This window comes from Aegilops tauschii, chromosome 7, assembly GCF_002575655.3.
Source record: "Aegilops tauschii subsp. strangulata cultivar AL8/78 chromosome 7, Aet v6.0, whole genome shotgun sequence".
NCBI lineage: Eukaryota > Viridiplantae > Streptophyta > Magnoliopsida > Poales > Poaceae > Aegilops > Aegilops tauschii.
The window spans coordinates 89156074-89181789 of NC_053041.3; positions in this window are offsets into that span (position 1 = coordinate 89156074).

The window sequence follows — 25716 nt, forward strand, 5'->3', positions numbered from 1 at the left end:
ACAGTGTCCGAGACGAATGGCTCGCCAGACACCTCGGCCAGGAAAAACCAAGGACAATGGCAGCCCTAACAAGCCTTATGACCCGCTTTTGCACGGGCGAGGATAGTTGGCTGGCCCGTAGCGGCACCAGCGACCCAGGCACATCCGAAGTCAGGGATGGCAATGGAAAACCGCAACGCAATAAAAGCAAGCGTCGAAACAATGAAGACAGCCCAGACAACACGGCGGTAAACGCCGGATTCAGGGGCTCTCAACCCGGTCAACGGAAAAAGCCATTCAAAGGCAGCAGAGATGGACCATCCAGCCTAAACAAGATTCTAGACAGATTATGTCAGATTCATGGCACCTCCGACAAACCTGCAAATCACACCAATAGAGAATGCTGGGTCTTCAAGCAGGCCGGCAAGCTAAACGCCGAACGCAAGGGGAGGGAGACACCAAGTGAAGACGAGGATGAGCCTCGCCAGCCAAACACTGGGGGACAGAAAAAATTTCCACCAGAGGTCAAAACAGTGAACATGTTCACATAACAAAGAAGAGGAGCAAGCGCGCACTCCGAGACGTATGCGCCGCGGAGCCCGTCACCCCCAAGTTCAACCCTTGGTCGGCCTGCCCGATCACTTTTGATCGCAAGGATCACCCGACTTGTATCCGGCACGGAGGATCGGCTGCCTTGGTGCTAGACCCAATAATTGACGGATACCATCTCACCCGAGTCCTTATGGACAGCGACAGTAGTCTTAATCTGATATATCAGGACACAGTCCGCAAAATGGGGATAGACTCGACAAGAATCAGCCAAAGCAATACTACCTTTAAAGGAGTAATACCAGGCCCAGAGGCCCGCTGCACGGGCTCTCTAGTTCTAGAGGTTGTATTCGGTTCTCCCGACAACTTCCGAAGCGAAGAATTAACCTTCGACATCGCTCCATTCCGAAGCGGCTATCACGCACTACTCGAAAGAACGGCCTTTGCTCGTTTTAATGCAGTACCGCATTACGCTTATCTCAAGCTTAAAATGCCCGGTCCACGTGGCATCATCATAGTTAGCGGAAACACAGAGCGTTCCTTACGTGCGGAAGAATGTGCGGCAGCTCTGGTAGCCGAACACTGAATGGCCTCTGCAACCAGAATAAATGATCGGTCATCAAGACCGCGAACATGGCTAGACAAGTCCGGCGCACAACTAGCTGTAACAGCTTAGGTAAACTACAGATTAGGTCGATGGATATATCCCCATAGGTGGTACTAGGGGCTTCCCGCATGTACAAAGGACTACAGTTTAGCTTGACCCTATTTAGATTGCGTTTTAATGGTTTATTAAGAATAACCAATTTTTCGCACGAAGACTTTCACCTGGGTTTTTCTCTTTTACAGATGATAATCGTGCTACACCCTTCCAGGATACGGCACAACGGAGACACAGGCGCAGACATGCAGCAGGGCCCCGCTCAAAGGTTTCTTTTTAGATTAAGACCCTGTGTAAACCTTTCTTACTGTCTCTTGTTGCTTCACACCCTCCGGATACTCAACACAACCGAGAGGGATGCTGGCGTTATTGACATTTCATCACGTCAGACTAATGCACGTACCTGGAAATTCAGGGTTCATTATCGAGGGTGTTACTCAGCCCAGTATACGTTGTAAAGACCAAATACCTTAGGGAGTGTTCGGCGTCGCGAGTTTGGCCTTATATGCATCAGCTCCGAATCATGTATTTGGTCAATAGTTGGGTTTGCCTGGCTCCCGTGTTTTGCTACCTTACGTTCCGCTCTATCGGCTAAGGTGGCACTGGGAGAACTACTGTGATTGTGCCCTGGTTCATCTGGATGAGCACCTTAGTAGAGAAAGCCGAAAACTGACTGTCATGATAAAGCGCGAGACTGGTCAACCACTCGATGACTCGGCGGAATCTTCGCGATTCCTCCGCATTAACGAAGGGCCGTTTTCCCGGTCATGTATGTACGTGCCCCGTATTCGGATGAGCGCGGAAGTACCAGGGGCTATATAGTAGCCCCACCGTCAAACTCCTATGGCTAAGTGAAAGTGTTAAAGCTATATAGTCCGATTGCCTTGTTCGCCGCGCTATCACCTCCTTAATGGACCAAGACGTTGGATCAAGTGTGAATACACGCTTTTCCGAACACCCCCGCATTATATGCGTGGGGGCTGAAGCCGACGACTGCAAACTTTCAGGTTATATACATACATAAACGGCCGCACAGGAGGCATTATAATACTTTCAGGCAAAAGTATAAACACAACCTTTATAATCCAAATAACATTGTTTTTACAATTGGGATACATGTCACTCAAACATGATACTCTTCGAGCACTGAGCCTCTATTAAACGAGCACCTTCTAGGACTTCTTCAAAAAAGTGCTCGGCCGAGACCTGGCCTACGGCCGGATCCTGGGTTGCAATAGCGGTGGCCTCCATCTCTGCCCAGTATGTCTTAACACGGGCAAGAGCCATCCGCGCACCCTCTATGCACGCCGACCTCTTTACAGCATCGATATGCGGCACAGCACCAAGGAATCGTTGCACTAGACCAAAATAACTACTCGGCCTTGGCCCCTCCGGCCAAAGATGATCCACGACAGACCTCACGGCAAGTCCGGACAACCTATGGAGCTCAACCCACTCGGCCATTTGTTCATTTAATAGCAGCGGCCGCGTGGGAGCACTGAACTGCGACCAGAACAACCTTTGCACTTCATGATCTTTTTGATCTTTAAAAAACTCAGTCGCATCAGCAGCACTCGTTGCCAAGTCCAAGTACGCGTCTGCAGCACTCCATAATTGGTCCAGAGGGGTATACTTCGGATCTCCGAACTTTGTCCGCAACAAAAAGGGCTTCCCAGCCGTGATATCTTCGGCTTGACGAAGCTCCACCTTTGCTGCTCTGATTTTAGAGCGGGTTTCCTTGGCTGCTACCATGGCTTTCTTCAGGTCTACCGCTTTCGCTTGGCTTTCCTTTTCAAGAAGCTCATTCCGGTCGGCGGCATCCTTTGAAGGAAATATGCCCTAGAGGCAATAATAAAGTTATTATTTATTTCCTTATATCATGATAAATGTTTATTATTCATGCTAGAATTGTATTAACCGGAAACATAATACATGTGTGAATACATAGACAAACAGAGTGTCACTAGTATGCCTCTACTTGACTAGCTCGTTAATCAAAGATGGTTATGTTTCCTAGCCATAGACATGAGTTGTCATTTGATTAAATGGGATCACCTCATTAGGAGAATGACGTGATTGACATGACCCATTATGTTAGCTTAGCACCCGATCGTTTAGTATGTTGCTATTGCTTTCTTCATAACTTATACATGTTCCTATGACTATGAGATTATGCAACTCCCGTTTACCGGAGGAACACTTTGTGTGCTACCAAACGTCACAACGTAAATGGGTGATTATAAAGGTGCTCTACAGGTGTCTCCAAAGGTACTTGTTGGGTTGGCGTATTTCGAGATTAGGATTTGTCACTCCGATTGTCAGAGAGGTATCTCTGGGCCCACTCAGTAATGCACATCACTATAAGCCTTGCAAGCATTGTGACTAATGAGTTAGTTGCGGAATGATGTATTACGGAACGAGTAAAGAGACTTGCCAGTAACGAGATTGAACTAGGTATCGAGATACCGACGATCGAATCTCGGGCAAGTAACATACCGATGACAAAGGGAACAACGTATGTTGTTATGCGGTCTGACCGATAAAGATCTTCGTAGAGTATGTGGGAGCCAATATGGGCATCCAGGTCCCGCTATTGGTTATTGACCGGAGACGTGTCTCGGTCATGTCTACATAGTTCTCGAACCCGTAGGGTCCGCACGCTTAACGTTACGATGATAGTTTTATTGAGTTTTGATATACCGAAGGAGTTCGGAGTCCCGGATGAGATCGGGGATATGACGAGGAGTCTCGAAATGGTCGAGATGTAAAGATCGATATATTGGCCGGAGAGTTACGAGAATTCGTATTGGGCCTTAATGGGCCATACGGGAAAGGAGAGAAAGGTCTCTAAAGGTGGCCGCACCCCTCCCCCTGATCTGGTCCGAATTGGACTAGGGAAGGGGGCGCCCCCTTCCTTCTTTCTCCTTCCCCCTTCCCTTCTCTTACTCCCACAAGGAAAGGAGGAGTCCTACTCCCGGTGGGAGTAGGACTCCCCCCTTTGGCGCGCCTATACCCTTGGCCGGCTGCCTCCCCCTTGCTCCTTTATATACGGGGGCAGGGGGGCACCCCAGAGACACAACAATTGATCCTTGAGATCTCTTAGCCGTGTGCCTTGCCCCCCTCCACCATATTACACCTCGATAATACCGTTGCGGAGCTTAGGCGAAGCCCTGCGTCGGTGGAACATCATCATCGTCACCACACCATCGTGCTGACGAAACTCTCCCTCAACACTCGGCTGGATCGGAGTTCGAGGGACGTCATCGAGCTGAACGTGTGTAGAACTCGGAGGTGCCGTACGTTCGGTACTTGATCGGTCGGATCGTGAAGACATACGACTACATCAACCGGGTTGTGATAACGCTTCCGCTGTCGGTCTACGAGGGTACGTGGACAACACTCTCCCCTCTCGTTGCTATGCATCACCATGATCCTGCGTGTGCGTAGGAATTTTTTTGAAATTACTACGTTCCCCAAGAGTGGCATCCAAGCCTGGTTTTATGCGTTGATGTTATGCACGAGTAGAACACAAGTAAGTTGTGGGCGATATAAGTCATACTGCTTACCAGCATGTCATACTTTGGTTCAGCGGTATTGTGAGATGAAGCGGCCCGGACCGACATTACGCGTACGCTTACGCGAGACTGGTTTCACCGTTGGGAGCACTCGTTGCTTAAAGGTGACTGGCGGGTGTCTGTCTCTCTCACTTTAGTTGAACCGAGTGTGGCTATGCCCGGTCCTTGCGAAGGTTAAAACAACACCAACTTGACAAACTATCGTTGTGGTTTTGATGCGTAGGTAAGAACGGTTCTTGCTAAGCCTGTAGCAGCCACGTAAAATATGCAACAACAAAGTAGAGGACGTCTAACTTGTTTTTGCAGGGCATGTTGTGATGTGATATGGTCAAGACATGATGTGATATAATGTGTTGTATGAGATGATCATGTTTTGTAACCGAGTTATCGGCAACTGGCAGGAGCCATATGGTTGTCGCTTTATTGTATGAGATGCAATCGCCATGTAATAGTTTTACTTTATCACTAAGCGGTAGCGATAGTCGTAAAAGCAATAAGTTGGCGAGACGACAATGATGCTACGATGGAGATCAAGGTGTCGCGCCGGTGACGATGGTGATCATGACGGTGCTTCGGAGATGGAGATCACAAGCACGGTGCTTCGGAGATGGAGATCACAAGCACAAGATGATGATGGCCATATCATATCACTTATATTGATTGCATGTGATGTTAATCATTTATGCATCTTATCTTTCTTTGTTTGACGGTAGCATTATAAGATGATCCTTCACTAAATTATCAAAGTATAAGTGTTCTCCCTGAGTATGCACCGTTGCAAAAGTTCTTCGTGCTGAGACACCACGTGATGATCGGGTGTGATAGGCTCTACGTTCAAATACAACGGGTGCAAAACAGTTGCACACGCGGAATACTCAGGTTAAACTTGACGAGCCTAGCATATAACAGATATGGCCTCGGAACACGGAGACCAAAAGGTCTAGCGTGAATCATATAGTAGATATGATCAACATAGTGATGTTCACCGTTGAAACTACTCCATCTCACGTGATGATCGGACATGGTTTAGTTGATATGGATCACGTGATCACTTAGAGGATTAGAGGGATGTCTATCTAAGTGGGAGTTCTTAAGTAATATGATTAATTGAACTTAAATTTATCATGAACTTAGTCCTGATAGTATTTTGCAAATTATGTTGTAGATCAATAGCTCGCGTTGTTGCTTCCCTATGTTTATTTTGATATGTTCCTAGAGAAAAATTATGTTGAAAGATGTTAGTAGCAATGATGCGGATTGGATCCGTGATCTGAGGATTATCCTCATGGCTGCACAGAAGAATTATGTCCTTAATGCACCGCTAGGTGACAGACCTATTGCAGGAGCAGATGCAGACGTTATGAACGTTTGGCTAGCTCAATATGATGACTACTTGATAGTTTAGTGCACCATGCTTAACGGCTTAGAATCGGGACTTCAAAGACGTTTTGAACGTCAAGGACCATATAAGATGTTCCAGGAGTTGAAGTTAATATTTCAAGCAAATACCCGAGTTGAGAGATATGAAGTCTCCAACAAGTTCTATAGCTAAAAGATGGAGGAGAATCGCTCAACTAGTGAGCATGTGCTCAGATTGTCTGGGTACTACAATCGCTTGAATCAAGTGGGAGTTAATCTTCCAGATAAAATAGTGATTGACAGAATTCTCTAGTCACCATCACCAAGTTAGTAGAACTTCGTGATGAACTATAGTATGCAAGGGATGACGAAAATAATTCCCAAGCTCTTCGCGATGCTGAAATCGACGAAGGTAGAAATCAAGAAAGAGCATCAAGTGTTGATGGTTGACGAGACCACTAGTTTCAAGAAAAGGGCAAAGGGAAGAAGGGGAACTTCATAAAGAACGGCAAGCAAGTTGCTACTCAAGTGAAGAAGCCCAAGTCTGTACCTAAGCCTGAGACTAAGTGCTTCTACTGCAAAGGGACTGGTCACTGGAAGCGGAACTGCCCCAAGTATTTGGTGGATAAGAAGGATGGCAAAGTGAACAAAGGTATATTGGATATACATGTTATTGATGTGTACTTACTAGTGTTTATAGCAACCCCTCAGTATTTGATACTGGTTCAGTTGCTAAAGAGTAGTAACTCGAAACGGGAGTTGCATGAACATAAACTAGTTAAGGATGAAGTGACGATGTGTATTGGAAGTGGTTCCAAGATTGATATGATCATCATCGCACACTCCCTATACTTTCGGGATTAGTGTTGAACCTAAATAAGTGTTATTTGGTGTTTGCGTTGAGCATGAATATGATTTGATCATGTTTGGTGCAATACGGTTATTCATTTAAATTAGAGAATAATTGTTGTTCTGTTTACATGAATAAAACCTTCTATGGTCATACACCCAATAAAATGGTTTGTTGGATCTCGATCGTAGTGATACACATATTCATAATATTGAAACCAAAAGATGCAGAGTTGATAATGATAGTGCAACTTATTTGTGGCACTGCCGTTTAGGTCATATCGGTGTAAAGCGCATGAAGAAACTCCATACTGATGGACTTTTGGAACCACTTGATTATGAATCACTTGGTACTTGCGAACCGTGCCTCATGGGCAAGATGACTAAAACGCCGTTCTCCGGAACTATGGAGAGAGCAACAGATCTGTTGGAAAACATACATACAGATGTATGTGGTCCGATGAATATTGAGGCTCGTAGCAGGTATCATTATTTTCTGACCTTCACAGATGATTTGAGCAGATATGGGTATATCTCCTTAATGAAACAGAAGTCTGAAACATTTGAAAAGTTCATATAATTTCAGAGTGAAGCGGAAAATCATCGTAACAAGAAAATAAAGTTTCTACGATTTGATCGTGGAGAAGAGTATTTGAGTTACGAGTTTGGACTTCAGTTAAAACAATGTGAAATAGTTTCGCTACTCACGCCACCTGGAACACCACAGCATAATGGTGTGTCCGAACGTCATAACCGTACTTTATTGGATATAGTGCAATCTATGATGTCTCTTACCAATTTACCACTATCGTTTTGGGGTTATGCATTAGAGACAGCTGCATTCACGTTAAATAGGGCACCATCAAAATCCGTTGAGACGACGCCTTATGAACTGAGGTTTAGCAAGAAACCAAAGTTGTCGTTTCTTAAAGTTTGGGGTTGCGATGCTTATGTGAAAAGGTTTCATCCTGATAAGCTCAAACCCAAATCGGAGAAATGTGTCTTCATAGGATACCCAAAGGAGACAGTTGGGTACACCTTCTATCACAGATCCGAAGGCAAGACATTCGCTGCTAAGAATGGATCCTTTCTAGAGAAGGAGTTTTCTCTCGAAAGAAGTGAGTGGGAGGAAAGTAGAACTTGATGAGGTAACTATACCTGCTCCCTTATTGGAAAGTAGTTCATCACAGAAATCTGTTCCTGTGACTCCTACACCAATTAGTGAGGAAGTTAATGATGATGATCATGAAACTTCAGATCAAGTTGTTACTAAACCTTGTAGGTCAACCAGAGTAAGATCCGCACCAGAGTGGTACGGTAATCCTGTTCTGGATGTTATGTTACTAGACCATGACAAACCTACGAACTATGAAGAAGCGATGGTGAGCCCAGATTCCGCAAAATGGCTTGAGGCCATGAAATCTGAGATGAGATCCATGTATGAGAACAAAGTATGGACTTTGATTGACTTGCCCAATGCTCGGCGAGCCATTGAGATTAAATGGATCTTCAAGAGGAAGACGGACGCTGATAGTAGTGTCACTATCTACAAAGCTAGAATTGTCGCAAAAAGGTTTTCGACAAGTTCAAGGTGTTGACTACTATGAGAGTTTCTCACTCGTATCTATGCTTAAGTCTGTCCGAATCATGTTAGCAATTGCCGCATTTTATGAAATCTGGCAAATGGATAAACAAAATTGCATTCCTTAATGGATTTATTAAAGAAGAGTTGTATATGATGCAACCAGAAGGTTTTGTCAATCCTAAAGGTGCTAACAAAATATGCAAGCTCCAGCAATCCATCTATGGACTGGTGCAAGCATCTCGGAGTTGGAATATACACTTTGATAAGTTGATCAAAGGATATAGTGTTATACAGACTTGCGGTGAAGCCTGTATTTACAAGAAAGTGAGTGGGAGCACTACAACATTTCTGATAAGTATATGTGAATGACATATTGTTGACCGGAAATAATGTAGAATTATTCTGCAAAGCATAAAGGAGTGTTTGAAAGGAGTTTTCCAAAAGAAAGACCTCGGTGAAGCTGCTTACATATTGAGCATCAAGATCTATAGGGATAGATCAAAACGCTTGATAAGTTTTTTCAATGAGTACATACCTTAACAAGATTTTGAAGTAGTTCAAAATAGAACAGTCAAAGAAAGAGTTCTTGCCTGTGTTACAAGGTGTGAAATTGAGTAAGACTCAAAGCCCGACCACGACAGAAGATAGAAAGAGAATGAAAGTCATTCCCTATGCCTTGGCCATAGGTTCTATAAAGTATGCCATGCTGTGTACCAGATCTATTGTATACCCTACACTAATTTTGGCAAGGGAGTACAATAGTGATCTAGGAGTAGATCACTGGACAGCGGTCAAAATTATCCTTAGTGGAATAAGGATATGTTTCTCGATTATGGAAGTGACAAAAGGTTCGTCGTAAAGGGTTACGTCGATGCAAGTTTTGACACTAAATCTAGATGACTCTAAGTCTCGGTCTAGATACATATTGAAAGTGGGAGCAATTAGCTAGAGTAGCTCCGTGCAGAGCATTGTAGACATAGAAATTTGCAAAATACTTACGAATCTGAATGTGACAGACCCGTTGACTAAAATTATCTCACAAGCAAAACATGATCACACCTTAGTACTCTTTGGGTGTTAATCACATAGCGATGTGAACTAGATTACTAACTCTAGTAAAACCCTTTGGGTGATGGTCACATGACGATGTGAACTATGGGTGTTAACCACATGGTGATGTGAACTATTCATGTTAAATCACATGGCGATGTGAACTAGATTATTGACTCTAGTGCAAGTGGGAGACTGAAGGAAATATGCCCTAGAGGCAATAATAAAGTTATTATTTATTTCCTTATATCATGATAAATGTTTATTATTCATGCTAGAATTGTATTAACCGGAAACATAATACATGTGTGAATACATAGACAAACAGAGTGTCACTAGTATGCCTCTACTTGACTAGCTCGTTAATCAAAGATGGTTATGTTTCCTAGCCATAGACATGAGTTGTCATTTGATTAAACGGGATCACCTCATTAGGAGAATGACGTGATTGACATGACCCATTACGTTAGCTTAGCACCCGATCGTTTAGTATGTTGCTATTGCTTTCTTCATAACTTATACATGTTCCTATGACTATGAGATTATGCAACTCCCGTTTACCGGAGGAACACTTTGTGTGCTACCAAACGTCACAACGTAAATGGGTGATTATAAAGGTGCTCTACAGGTGTCTCCAAAGGTACTTGTTGGGTTGGCGTATTTCGAGATTAGGATTTGTCACTCCGATTGTCGGAGAGGTATCTCTGGGCCCACTCAGTAATGCACATCACTATAAGCCTTGCAAGCATTGTGACTAATGAGTTAGTTGCGGAATGATGTATTAAGGAACGAGTAAAGAGACTTGCCAGTAACGAGATTGAACTAGGTATCGAGATACCGACGATCGAATCTCGGGCAAGTAACATACAGATGATAAAGGGAACAACGTATGTTGTTATGCGGTCTGACCGATAAAGATCTTCGTAGAATATGTGGGAGCCAATATGGGCATCCAGGTCCCGCTATTGGTTATTGACCGGAGACGTGTCTCGGTCATGTCTACATAGTTCTCGAACCCGTAGGGTCCGCACGCTTAACGTTACGATGACAGTTTTATTGAGTTTTGATGTACCGAAGGAGTTCGGAGTCGCGGATGAGATCGGGGATATGACGAGGAGTCTCGAAATGGTCGAGACGTAAAGATCGATATATTGGACGACTATATTCGGACTTCGGAAAGGTTCCGAGTGATTCGGGTATTTTTCGGAGTACCGGAGAGTTACGGGAATTCGTATTGGGCCTTAATGGGCCATACGGGAAAGGAGAGAAAGGTCTCTAAAGGTGGCCGCACCCCTCCCCATGATCTGGTCCGAATTGGACTAGGGAAGGGGGGCGCCCCTTCCTTCTTTCTCCTTCCCCCTTCCCTTCTCTTACTCCCACAAGGAAAGGAGGAGTCCTACTCCCGGTGGGAGTAGGACTCCCCCCTTTGGCGCGCCTATACCCTTGGCCGGCTGCCTCCCCCTTGCTCCTTTATATACGGGGGCAGGGGGCACCCCAGAGACACAACAATTGATCCTTGAGATCTCTTAGCCGTGTGCGGTGCCCCCCTCCACCATATTACACCTCGATAATACCGTTGCGGAGCTTAGGCGAAGCCCTGCGTCGGTGGAACATCATCATCGTCACCACGCCGTCGTGCTGACGAAACTCTCCCTCAACACTCGGCTGGATCGGAGTTCGAGGGACGTCATCGAGCTGAACGTGTGTAGAACTCGGAGGTGTCGTACGTTCGGTACTTGATCGATCGGATCGTGAAGACGTACGACTACATCAACCGCGTTGTGATAACGCTTCCGCTGTCGGTCTACGAGGGTACGTGGACAACACTCTCCCCTCTCGTTGCTATGCATCACCATGATCCTGCGTGTGCGTAGGAATTTTTTTGAAATTACTACGTTCCCCAACATCCTTCAGCTCAACAGCCATCTTGGCTATTTTATCTTCGCTCTGGCGATGAGCAGCCTATTAGGCTCTTAACTCTTCGGCCGCCTTTAGGGCGGCCGCATCACTTCTCCTGGCTTGTTCCTTGGCTCGGGCAAGCTCCGCCCGAAGGGTCTCCACGGCCTTAGCTCCATCTGCAGTCACATCACATTATAGATACTAGCATCATGCTCCTCTTAATATCTGCTGACCACCGGAAAATACATACCCTGTGCCTCGTCAAGCCGCTTGTTAACCAGCACGATGTCGGCATCTGCCTCATCAAGCTGCCGCCTCAGTTCGGCAAACTCACCAGTCCGGCCAGCCGCCGGACCCTCAGCCGCCTGCACATGTAAGCGGCATGATCATTACCTGGGACTATGATCCTCTGTTTTCCGCCTCTGGACAGCAACCAGAGTCTCAGGGGCTACTATCTGTATAGGGTGCACCTAGCGTGTGCGGTAACGTCAAAAAAACATATTACTTTGCGTACCTCAAAGCCTCATAACAGGCTCATAAAAGCTTCATGCAACCCACTTTTGGCGGATGAAATCCTCTCAACCATCGTACCCATTAAAGTACGATGCGCCTCTGAGATAGCCGCTTGCTCCAGAAGACCCATCAGTGCATCCAGTCGTGCACCGGATAGTCCTGGACTCTTTCTGTTGCTCTCCTTAGGAGCCGAATACTCCGGACTTTGGGTGGCCGAAGGGTTACCTTCTGGCCTTGGCGGATCAGGAGAAATCCTCCATGAAGACACCTCAGGGTCATCCGCCTCATGAGGCGGGGAGACAGGGCGAGGCGGTTCGCTCTCCATCATCTCCGGAAGAAGTTCCCCCGAAGACGAACTCTGTCGAGATGGGCTACGATCTAAACTGCAAGACATACGTCTCGGTTATTGTCCTCGGAGATGAAGCATGATATATTTACCAAAAGTACTCTTGTTCACTTACAGCTCGGTGGAGGGCTGACCCCCTTGCAGGCACGGTGCGGAAAGGACGCCCTCCGGGGCAGGGCCCCCTGACGAAGGTTTCTTCCCTCGTTTGGAAACCCTCGTTTCCAAGTCTTCAGAGGCGGTCGTTGATACGTCTCCAACGTATCTATAATTTTTGATTGCTCCATGCTATATTATCTACTGTTTTGGACATTATTGGGCTTTATTATTCACTTTTATATTACTTTTGGGACTAACCTATTAACCGGAGGCCCAGCCCAGAATTGCTGTTTTTGCCTATTTCAGAGTTTCGCAGAAAACGAATATCAAACGGAGTCCAAACGGAATCAAACCTTCGGGAACGTGATTTTTAGGAAGATTATGATCCAGGAGACTTGGACCCTACGTCAAGAAACAAAAGAGGAGGCCACGAGGTAGGGGGGCGCGCCTACCCCCCAGTGTGCGCTCTCCACCCTCATGGGCCCCCTGTTGCTCCATCGACGTACTCCTTCCTCCTATATATACCTACGTACCCCCACACAATCAGATATGGAGCCAAAAACCTAATTCCACCGCCGCAACCTTCTGTACCCACGAGATCCCATCTTGGGGCCTGGTCCGGAGCTCCGCCGGAGGGGGCATCCATCATGGAGGGCTTCTACATCATCATCATAGCCTCTCCGATGAAGTGTGAGTTGTTTACCTCAGACCTTCGGGTCCATGGTTAGTAGCTAGATGGCTTCTTCTCTCTTTTTGGATCTCAATACAATGTTCTCCCCCTCTCTCGTGGAGATCTATTCGATGTAATCTTCTTTTTGCGGTGTGTTTGTTGAGACCGATGAATTGTGGGTTTATGATCAAGATTATCTATGAACAATATTTGAATCTTCTCTGAATTCATTTATGTATGATTGGTTATCTTTGCAGGTCTCTGCGAATTATCAGTTTGGTTTGGCCTACTAGATTGATCTTTCTTGCAATGGGAGAAGTGCTTAGCTTTGGGTTCAATCTTGCGGTGTCCTTTCCCAGTGACAGTAGGGGCAGCAAGGCACGTATTGTATTGTTGCCATCGAGGATAACAAGATGGGTTTTTTTTATCATATTGCATGAATTTATCCCTCTACATCATGTCATCTTGCTTAAGGCGTTACTCTGTTTCCATGAACTTAATACTCTAGATGCATGCTGGATAGCGGTCGATTAGTGGAGTAATAGTAGTAGATGCAGGCAGGAGTCGGTCTACTTGTCTCGGATGTGATGCCTATATACATGATCATACCTAGATATTCTCATAACTATGCTCAATTCTGTCAATTGCTCAACGGTAATTCGTTCACCCACTGTAAAATACTTATGCTCATGAGAGAAGCCACTAGTGAAACCTATGACCCCGGGTCTATCTTCATCATATTAATCTTCCAACACTCAGTTATTTCCTTTGCTTTTTACTTTGCTTTTATTTTACTTTGCATCTTTATCACAAAAATACCAAAAAATATTATCCTATCACATCTATCAGATCTCACTCTCGTAAGTGACTGTGAAGGGATTGACAACCCGTTATCGCGTTGGTTGCGAGGATTTATTTGTTTTGTGCAGGTGCGAGGGACTCGCGGGTAGCCTCCTACTGGATTCATACCTTGGTTCTCAAAAACTGAGGGAAATACTTACGCTACTTTGCTGCATCACCCTTTCCTCTTCAAGGGAAAACCAACGCAGTGCTCAAGAGGTAGCAAGAAGTATTTCTGGCGCCGTTGCCGGGGAGGCTTACGCAAAAGTCAAGTCAAGATTTGGACTCCCGACAACAAGCCATTTCTGGCGCCGTTGCCGGGGAGGTCTACGCAAAAGTCAACATACCAAGTACCCATCACAATCCCTTATCTCCCGCATTACATTATTTGCCATTTGCCTCTCGTTTTCCTCTCCCCCACTTCACCCTTGCCGTTTTATTCGCCCTCTCTTTTCCGCTTGCCTATTTTTGCCCGTCTTTTGTTTGCTCGTGTGTTGCATTGCTTGTTTGTCACGATGGCTCAAGATAATACCAAATTATGTGACTTTACCAATACCAACAATAATGATTTCCTTAGCACTCCGATTGCTCCTCATACCAATACTGAATCTTGTGAAATCAATGCTGCTTTGTTGAATCTTGTCATGAAAGATCAATTCGCCGGCCTTCCTAGTGAAGATGCTCATACCGGTCGGCGGCATCCTTCAGCTCAACAGCCATCTTGGCTATTTTATCTTCGCTCTGGCGACGAGCAGCCTGTTCGGCTCTTAACTCTTCAGCCGCCTTTAGGGCGGCCACATCACTTCTCCTGGCTTGTACCTTGGCTCGGGCAAGCTCCACCCGAAGGGTCTCCACGGAGGCAGCTCCATCTGCAGTCACAGCACATTATAGATACTAGCATCATGCTCCTCTTAATATCTGCTGACCACCGGAAAATACATACCCTGTGCCTCGTCAAGCCGCTTGTTAACCAGCACGATGTCGGCATCTGCCGCATCAAGCTGCCGCCTCAGTTCGGCAAACTCACCAGTCCGGCCAGCCGCCGGACCCTCAGCCGCCTGCACATGTAAGCGGCATGATCATTACCTGGGACTATGATCCTCTGTTTGCCGCCTCTGGACAGCAACTAGAGTCTCAGGGGCTACTATCTGTATAGGGCACACCTAGCGTGTGCGGTAACGTCAAAAAAACATATTACTTTGCGTACCTCAAAGCCTCATAACAGGCTCATAAAAGCTTCATGCAACCCACTTTTGGCGGATGAAATCCTCTCAACCACCGTACCCATTAAAGTACGATGCGCCTCTGAGATAGCCGCTTGCTCCAGAAGACCCATCAGTGCATCCAGTCATGCACCGGATAGTCCTGGACTCTTTCTGTTGCTCTCCTTAGGAGCCGAATACTCCGGACTTTGGGTGGCCGAAGGGTTACCTTCTGGCCTTGGCGGATCAGGAGAAATCCTCCATGAAGACACCTCAGGGTCATCCGCCTCATGAGGCGGGGAGACAGGGCGAGGCGTTTCGCTCTCCATCATCTCCGGAAGAAGTTCCCCCGAAGACGAACTCTGTCGAGATGGGCTACGATCTGAACTGCAAGACATACGTCTCGGTTATTGTCCTCGGAGATGAAGCATGATATATTTACCAAAAGTACTCTTGTTCACTTACAGCTCGGTGGAGGGCTGACCCCCTTGCAGGCACGGTGCGGAAAGGACGCCCTCCGGGGCAGGGCCCCCTGACGAAGGTTTCTTCCCTCGTTTGGAAACCCTCGTTTCCAAGTCTTCAGAGGCGGTCGTTGATACGTCTCCAACATATCTATAATTTTTGATTGCTCCATGCTATATTATCTACTGTTTTGGACATTATTGGGCTTTATTATTCACTTTTAAATTACTTTTGGGACTAACCTATTAACCGGAGGCCCAGCCCAGAATTGCTGTTTTTGCCTATTTCAGAGTTCCGCAGAAAACGAATATCAAACGGAGTGGAAACGGAATCAAACCTTCGGGAACGCGATTTTTAGGAAGATTATGATCCAGGAGACTTGGACCCTACGTCAAGAAACAAAAGAGGAGGCCACGAGGTAGGGGGGCGTGCCTACCCCCCAGTGTGCGCCCTCCACCCTCATGGGCCCCCTGTTGCTCCATCGACGTACTCCTTCCTCCTATATATACCTACGTACCCCCACACGATCAGATATGGAGCCAAAAACCTAATTCCACCGCCGCAACCTTCTGTACCCACGAGATCCCATCTTGGGGCCTGGTCCGGAGCTCCGCCGGAGGGGGCATCCATCATGGAGGGCTTCTACATCATCATCATAGCCTCTCCGATGAAGTGTGAGTAGTTTACCTCAGACCTTCGGGTCCATGGTTAGTAGCTAGATGGCTTCGTCTCTCTTTTTGGATCTCAATACAATGTTCTCCCCCTCTCTCGTGGAGATCTATTCGATGTACTCTTCTTTTTGCGGTGTGTTTGTTGAGACCGATGAATTGTGGGTTTATGATCAAGATTATCTATGAACAATATTTGAATCTTCTCTGAATTCATTTATGTATGATTGGTTATCTTTGCAGGTCTCTGCGAATTATCAGTTTGGTTTGGCCTACTAGATTGATCTTTCTTGCAATGGGAGAAGTGCTTAGCTTTGGGTTCAATCTTGCGGTGTCCTTTCCCAGTGACAGTAGGGGCAGCAAGGCACGTATTGTATTGTTGCCATCGAGGATAACAAGATGGGGTTTTTATCATATTGCATGAATTTATCCCTCTACATCATGTCATCTTGCTTAAGGCGTTACTCTGTTTCCATGAACTTAATACTCTAGATGCATGCTGGATAGCGGTCGATTAGTGGAGTAATAGTAGTAGATGCAGGCAGGAGTCGGTCTACTTGTCTCGGACGTGATGCCTATATACATGATCATACCTAGATATTCTCATAACTATGCTCAATTCTGTCAATTGCTCAACAGTAATTCGTTCACCCACCGTAAAATACTTATGCTCATGAGAGAAGCCACTAGTGAAACCTATGACCCCGGGTCTATCTTCATCATATTAATCTTCCAACACTCAGTTATTTCCTTTGCTTTTTACTTTGCTTTTATTTTACTTTGCATCTTTATCACAAAAATACCAAAAAAAATATTATCCTATCACATCTATCAGATCTCACTCTCGTAAGTGACTGTGAAGGGATTGACAACCCGTTATCGCGTTGGTTGCGAGGATTTATTTGTTTTGTGCAGGTGCGAGGGACTCACGGGTAGCCTCCTACTGGATTCATACCTTGGTTCTCAAAAACTGAGGGAAATACTTACGCTACTTTGCTGCATCACCCTTTCCTCTTCAAGGGAAAACCAACGCAGTGCTCAAGAGGTAGCAAGAAGGATTTCTGGCGCCGTTGCCGGGGAGGCTTACGCAAAAGTCAAGTCAAGATTTGGACTCCCGACAACAAGCCATTTCTGGCGCCGTTGCCGGGGAGGTCTACGCAAAAGTCAACATACCAAGTACCCATCACAATCCCTTATCTGCCGCATTACATTATTTGCCATTTGCCTCTCGTTTTCCTCTCCCCCACTTCACCCTTGCCGTTTTATTCGCCCTCTCTTTTCCGCTTGCCTATTTTTGCCCGTCTTTTGTTTGCTTGTGTGTTGGATTGCTTGTTTGTCACGATGGCTCAAGATAATACCAAATTATGTGACTTTACCAATACCAACAATAATGATTTCCTTAGCACTCCGATTGCTCCTCATACCAATACTGAATCTTGTGAAATCAATGCTGCTTTGTTGAATCTTGTCATGAAAGATCAATTCGCCGGCCTTCCTAGTGAAGATGCTCATACCGGTCGGCGGCATCCTTCAGCTCAACAGCCATCTTGGCTATTTTATCTTCGCTCTGGCGATGAGCAGCCTGTTCGGCTCTTAACTCTTCAGCCGCCTTTAGGGCGGCCACATCACTTCTCCTGGCTTGTTCCTTGGCTCGGGCAAGCTCCACCCGAAGGGTCTACACGGAGGCAGCTCCATCTGCAGTCACAACACATTATAGATACTAGCATCATGCTCCTCTTAATATCTGCTGACCACCGGAAAATACATACCCTGTGCCTCGTCAAGCCGCATGTTAACCAGCACGATGTCGGCATCTGCCGCATCAAGCTGCTGCCTCAGTTCGGCAAACTCACCAGTCCGGCCAGCCGCCGGACCCTCAGCCGCCTGCACATGTAAGCGGCATGATCATTACCTGGGACTATGATCCTCTGTTTGCCGCCTCTGGACACCAACCAGAGTCTCAGGGGCTACTATCTGTATAGGGCACACCTAGCGTGTGCGGTACCGTCAAAAAAACATATTACTTTGCGTACCTCAAAGCCTCGTAATAGGCTCATAAAAGCTTCATGCAACCCACTTTTGGCGGATGAAATCCTCTCAACCACAGTACCCATTAAAGTATGATGCGCCTATGAGATAGCCGCTTCCTCCAGAAGACCCATCAGTGCGTCCGGTCGTGCACCGGACAGTCTCGGACTCTTTCTGTTGCTCTCCTTACGAGCCAAATACTCCGGACTTCGGGTGGCCGAAGGGTTACCTTCTGGCCTTGGCGGATCAGGAGAAATCCTCCATGATGACACCTCAGGGTCGTCCGCCTCATGAGGCGGGGAGAGAGGGGGAGGCGTTTCGCTCTCCATCATCTCCGGAAGAAGAGCCCCCGAAGACGAACTCTGTCGAGAAGGGCTACGATCCGAACTGCAAGACATACGTCTCGGTTATTGTCCTCGGAGATGAAGCAGGATATATTTACCAAAAGTACTCTTGTTCACTTACAGCTCGGTGGAGGGCTGACCCCCTTGCGGGCACGGTGCAGAAAGGACGCCCTCCGAGGAAGGGCCCCCTGACGAAGGTTTCTTCCCTCGTTTGGAAACCCTCGTTTCCAAGTCTTCAGAGGCGGTCCTTGATACGTCTCCAACGTATCTATAATTTTTGATTGCTCCATGCTATATTATCTACTGTTTTGGACATTATTGGGCTTTATTATTCACTTTTAAATTACTTTTGGGACTAACCTATTAACCGGAGGCCCAGCCCAGAATTGCTGTTTTTTGCCTATTTCTGAGTTTCGCAGAAAAGGAATATCAAACGGAGTCCAAACGGAATGAAACCTTCGGGAACGTGATTTTTAGGAAGATTATGATCCAGGAGACTTGGAACCTACGTCAAGAAACAAAAGAGGACGCCACGAGGTAGGAGGGCGCGCCTACCCCCAGGGCGCGCCCTCCACCCTCGTGGGCCCCCTGTTGCTCCACCGACGTACTCCTTCCTCCCATATATACCTACGTACCCCCACACGATCAGATATGGAGCCAAAAACCTAATTCCACCGCCGCAACCTTCTGTACCCACGAGATCCCATCTTGGGGCCTGGTCCGGAGCTCCGCCGGAGGGGGCATCCATCACGGAGGGCTTCTACATCATCATCATAGCCTCTCCGATGAAGTGTGAGTAGTTTACCTCAGACCTTCGGGTCCATAGTTAGTAGCTAGATGGCTTCTTCTCTCTTTTTGGATCTCAATACAATGTCCCCCCCTCTCTCGTGGAGATCTATTCGGTGTAATCTTCTTTTTGCGGTGTGTTTGTTGAGATCGATGAATTGTGGGTTTATGATCAAGATTATCTATGAACAATATTTGAATCTTCTCTGAATTCTTTTATGTATAATTGGTTATCTTTGCAAGTCTCTTCGAATTATCAGTTTGGTTTGGCCTACTAGATTGATCTTTCTTGCAATGGGAGAAGTGCTTAGCTTTGGGTTCAATCTTGCGGTGTCCTTTCCCAGTGACAGTAGGGGCAGCAAGGCACATATTATATTGTTGCCATCGAGGATAACAAGATGGGGTTTTTATCATATTGCATGAATTTATCCTTCTACATCATGTCATCTTGCTTAAGGCGTTACTCTGTTTCCATGAACTTAATACTCTAGATGCATGCTGGATAGCGGTCGATGAGTGGAGTAATAGTAGTAGATGCAGGCAGGAGTCGGTCTACTTGTCTCGGACGTGATGCCTATATACATGATCATACCTAGATATTCTCATAACTATGCTCAATTCTGTCAATTGCTCAACAGTAATTCGTTCACCCACCGTAAAATACTTATGCTCATGAGAGAAGCCACTAGTGAAACCTATGACCCCGGGTCTATCTTCATCATATTAATCTTCCAACACTATGTTATTTCCTTTGCTTTTTACTTTGCTTTTATTTTACTTTGCATCTTTATCACAAAAATACCAAAAAAATATTATCCTATCACATCTATCAGATCTCACTCTCGTAAGTGACTGTGAAGGGATTGACAACCCGTTATCGCGTTGGTTGCGAGGATTTATTTGTTTTGTGCAGGTGCGAGGGACTCGCGGGTAGCCTCCTACTGGATTCATACCTTGGTTCTCAAAAACTGAGGGAAATACTTATGCTACTTTGCTGCATCACCCTTTCCTCTTCAAGGGAAAACCAACGCAGTGCTTAAGAGGTAGCAAGAAGGATTTCTGGCGCCGTTGCCGGGGAGGCTTACGCAAAAGTCAAGTCAAGATTTGGACTCCCGACAATGAGCCATTTCTGGCGCCGTTGCCGGGGAGGTCTACGCAAAAGTCAACATACCAAGTACCCATCACAATCCCTTATCTCCCGCATTACATTATTTGCCATTTGCCTCTCGTTTTCCTCTCCCCCACTTCACCCTTGCCGTTTTATTCGCCCTCTCTTTTCCGCTTGCCTATTTTTGCCCGTCTTTTGTTTGCTCGTGTGTTGGATTGCTTGTTTGTCACGATGGCTCAAGATAATACCAAATTATGTGACTTTACCAATACCAACAATAATGATTTCCTTAGCACTCCGATTGCTCCTCATACCAATACTGAATCTTGTGAAATCAATGCTGCTTTGTTGAATCTTGTCATGAAAGATCAATTCGCCGGCCTTCCTAGTGAAGATGCTCATACCGGTCGGCGGCATCCTTCAGCTCAACAGCCATCTTGGCTATTTTATCTTCGCTCTGGCGACGAGCAGCCTGTTCGGCTCTTAACTCTTCAGCCGCCTTTAGGGCGGCCACATCACTTCTCCTGGCTTGTTCCTTGGCTCGGGCAAGCTCCACCCGAAGGGTCTCCACGGAGGCAGCTCCATCTGCAGTCACAGCACATTATAGATACTAGCATCATGCTCCTCTTAATATCTGCTGACCACCGGAAAATACATACCCTGTGCCTCGTCAAGCCGCTTGTTAACCAGCACGATGTCGGCATCTGCCGCATCAAGCTGCCGCCTCAGTTCGGCAAACTCACCAGCCCGGCCAGCCGCCGGACCCTCAGCCGCCTGCACATGTAAGCGGCATGATCATTACCTGGGACTATGATCCTCTGTTTGCCGCCTCTGGACACCAACCAGAGTCTCAGGGGCTACTATCTGTATAGGGCACACCTAGCGTGTGCGGTACCGTCAAAAAAACATATTACTTTGCGTACCTCAAAGCCTCGTAATAGGCTCATAAAAGCTTCATGCAACCCACTTTTGGCGGATGAAATCCTCTCAACCACAGTACCCATTAAAGTATGATGCGCCTCTGAGATAGCCGCTTGCTCCAGAAGACCCATCAGTGCGTCCGGTCGTGCACCGGACAGTCCCGGACTCTTTCTGTTGCTCTCCTTACGAGCCGAATACTCCGGACTTCGGGTGGCCGAAGGGTTACCTTCTGGCCTTGGCGGATCAGGAGAAATCCTCCATGATGACACCTCAGGGTCGTCCGCCTCATGAGGCGGGGAGAGAGGGGGAGGCGTTTCGCTCTCCATCATCTCCGAAAGAAGAGCCCCCGAAGACGAACTCTGTCGAGAAGGGCTACGATCCGAACTACAAGACATACGTCTCGGTTATTGTCCTCGGAGATGAAGCAGGATATATTTACCAAAAGTACTCTTGTTCACTTACAGCTCGGTGGAGGGCTGACCCCCTTGCGGGCACGGTGCGGAAAGGACGCCCTCCGAGGAAGGGCCCCCTGACGAAGGTTTCTTCCCTCGTTTGGAAACCCTCGTTTCCAAGTCTTCAGAGGCGGTCCTTGATACGTCTCCAACGTATCTATAATTTTTGATTGCTCCATGCTATATTATCTACTGTTTTGGACATTATTGGGCTTTATGATTCACTTTTTAATTACTTTTTGGACTAACCTATTAACCGGAGGCCCAGCCCAGAATTGCTGTTTTTTGCCTATTTCAGAGTTTCGCAGAAAAGGAATATCAAACGGAGTCCAAACGGAATGAAACCTTCGGGAACGTGATTTTTAGGAAGATTATGATGCAGGAGACTTGGACCCTACGTCAAGAAACAAAAGAGGAGGCCACGAGGTAGGGGGCGCGCCTACCCCCCAGTGTGCGCCCTCCACCCTCATGGGCCCCCTGTTGCTCCATCGACGTACTCCTTCCTCCTATATATACCTACGTACCCCCACACGATCAGATATGGAGCCAAAAACCTAATTCCACCGCCGCAACCTTCTGTACCCACGAGATCCCATCTTGGGGCCTGGTCCGGAGCTCCGCCGGAGGGGGCATCCATCATGGAGGGCTTCAACATCATCATCATAGCCTCTCCGATGAAGTGTGAGTAGTTTACCTCAGACCTTCGGGTCCATAGTTAGTAGCTAGATGGCTTCTTCTCTCTTTTTGGATCTCAATACAATGTCCCCCCCTCTCTCGTGGAGATCTATTCGGTGTAATCTTCTTTTCGCGGTGTGTTTGTTGAGATCGATGAATTGTGGGTTTATGATCAAGATTATCTATGAACAATATTTGAATCTTCTCTGAATTCTTTTATGTATGATTGGTTATCTTTGCAAGTCTCTTCGAATTATCAGTTTGGTTTGGCCTACTAGATTGATCTTTCTTGCAATGGGAGAAGTGCTTAGCTTTGGGTTCAATCTTGCGGTGTCCTTTCCCAGTGACAGTAGGGGCAGCAAGGCACATATTATATTGTTGCCATCGAGGATAACAAGATGGGGTTTTATCATATTGCATGAATTTATCCTTCTACATCATGTCATCTTGCTTAAAGCGTTACACTGTTTCCATGAACTTAATACTCTAGATGCATGCTGGATAGCGGTCGATGAGTGGAGTAATAGTAGTAGATGCAGGCAGGAGTCGGTCTACTTGTCTCGGACGTGATGCCTATATACATGATCATACCTAGATATTCTCATAACTATGCTCAATTCTGTCAATTGCTCAACAGTAATTCGTTCACCCACCGTAAAATACTTATGCTCATGAGAGAAGCCACTAGTGAAACCTATGGCCCCCGGGTCTATCTTCATCATATTAATCTTCCAACACTCAGTTATTTCCTTTGCTTTTTTACTTTGCTTTTATTTTACTTTGCATCTTCATCACAAAAATACCAAAAAATATTATCCTATCATATCTATCAGATCTCACTCTCGTAAGTGACCGTGAAGGGATTGACAACCCCTTATCGCGTTGGTTGCGAGGATTTATTTGTTTTGTGTAGGTGCGAGGGACTCGCGCGTAGCCTCCTACTGGATTGATACCTTGGTTCTCATAAACTGAGGGAAATACTTATGCTACTTTGCTGCATCACCCTTTCCTCTTCAAGGGAAAACCAATGCAGTGCTCAAGAGGTAGCAACAAGGATTTCTGGCGCCGTTGCCGGGGAGGCTTACGCAAAAGTCAAGTCAAGATTTGGACTCCCGACAACGAGCCATTTCTGGCGCCGTTGCCGGGGAGGTCTACGCAAAAGTCAACATACCAAGTACCCATCACAATCTCTTATCTCCCGCATTACATTATTTGCCATTTGCCTCTCGTTTTCCTCTCCCCCATTTCACCCTTGCCGTTTTATTCGCCCTCTCTTTTCCGCTTGCCTCTTTTTGCCCGTCTTTTGTTTGCTCGTGTGTTGGATTGCTTGTTTGTCATGATGGCTGAAGATAATACCAAATTATGTTACTTTACCAATACCAACAATAATGATTTCCTTAGCACTCCGATTGCTCCTCTTACCAATACTGAATCTTGTGAAATCAATGTTGCTTTGTTGAATCTTGTCATGAAAGATCAATTCGCCGGCCTTCCTAGTGAAGATGCCACTACTCATCTAAATAGCTTCGTTGATTTGTGTGATATGAAAAAGAAGAAAGATGTTGATAATGATATTGTTAAACTGAAGCTATTTCCTTTTTCGCTTAGAGATCGTGCTAAAGCTTGGTTTTCGTCGTTGCCTAAAAAATAGTATTGATTCTTGGAACAAGTGCAAAGATGCTTTTATCTCTAAGTATTTTTCCTCCCGCTAAGATCATCTCTCTTAGAAACGATATTATGAATTTTAAGCAACTTGATCATAAACGTTTTGCACAAGCTTTGGAGAGGATGAAATTAATGATACGTAATTGCCCTACTCATGCTTTGAATTTGTGGATGATTATACAAAATTTTTATGCCAGATTGAATTTTGCTTCTAGAAATCTTTTAGATTCGGCCGCGGGAGGCACTTTTATGGAAACATTTTAGGAGAAGCTACTAAACTCCTAGATAATATTATGGTTAATTATTCTCAATGGCACACTGAAAGACCTATTAATAAAAAAGTGCATGCGATAGAAGAAATTAATGTTTTGAGTGGAAAGATGGATGAACTTATGAAATTATTTGCTAGTAAGAGTGTTTCTTCCGATCCTAATGATATGCCTTTGTCCACTTTGATTGAGAATAATAATGAATCTATGGATGTGAATTTTGTTGGTAGGAATAATTTTGGTAACAACGCGTATAGAGGAAACTTTAATCCTAGGCCTTATCCTAGTAATTCCTCTAATAATTATAGCAATTCCTACAACAACTGTTATGGAAATTTTAATAAGATGCCCTCTGAATTTGAAACTAGTGTTAAAGAGTTTATGAATTCACAAAAGAATTTCAATGCTTTGCTTGAAGAGAAATTGCTTAAAGTTGATGAATTGGCTAGGAACGTTGATAGAATTTCTCTTGATGTTGATTATTTAAAACTTAGATCTATTCCTCCTAAGCATGATATCAATGAGTCTCTCAAAGCCATGAGAATTTCCATTGATGAGTGCAAAGAAAGAACCGCTAGGATGCATGCTAAGAAAGATTGCTTTATAAAAGCGTGTTCTTCAAATTTCTATGAAAATAAAGATGAAGATATAAAAGTTATTGATGTGTCTCCTATTAAATCCTTGTGTTGCAATATGAATCTTGATAATGATGAGACTGAATATGATCCACCTTTACCTAGAAGGCGTTCCAAAAATTCGGAGTTTTTAGATCTTGATGCTAAAATTGATAAGAGTGGGATTGAAGAAATCAAAACGTTAGATGTTGCTAAACCCACTATTTTGGGTTTCAAGGAATTTAATTATGATAATTGCTCTTTAATAGATTGTATTTCCTTGTTGCAATCCATGCTAAATTCTCCTCATGCTTATAGTCAAAACAAAGCCTTTACCATACATATCGTTGATGCTTTGATGCAATCTTATGAAGAAAAACTTGAGTTGGAAGTTTCTATCCTGTCACGACCGGTTTTCCAATAAAATTATTTATTGAGAGACCGATCCCTTTTACGGACCAGTAAAGAAGAATTCCTTCTCACTGGTAGACAATATCTTGGTCACAGAAGAAAATACCAGGAGTACTGAATATAATACAATGTTGAGCGGA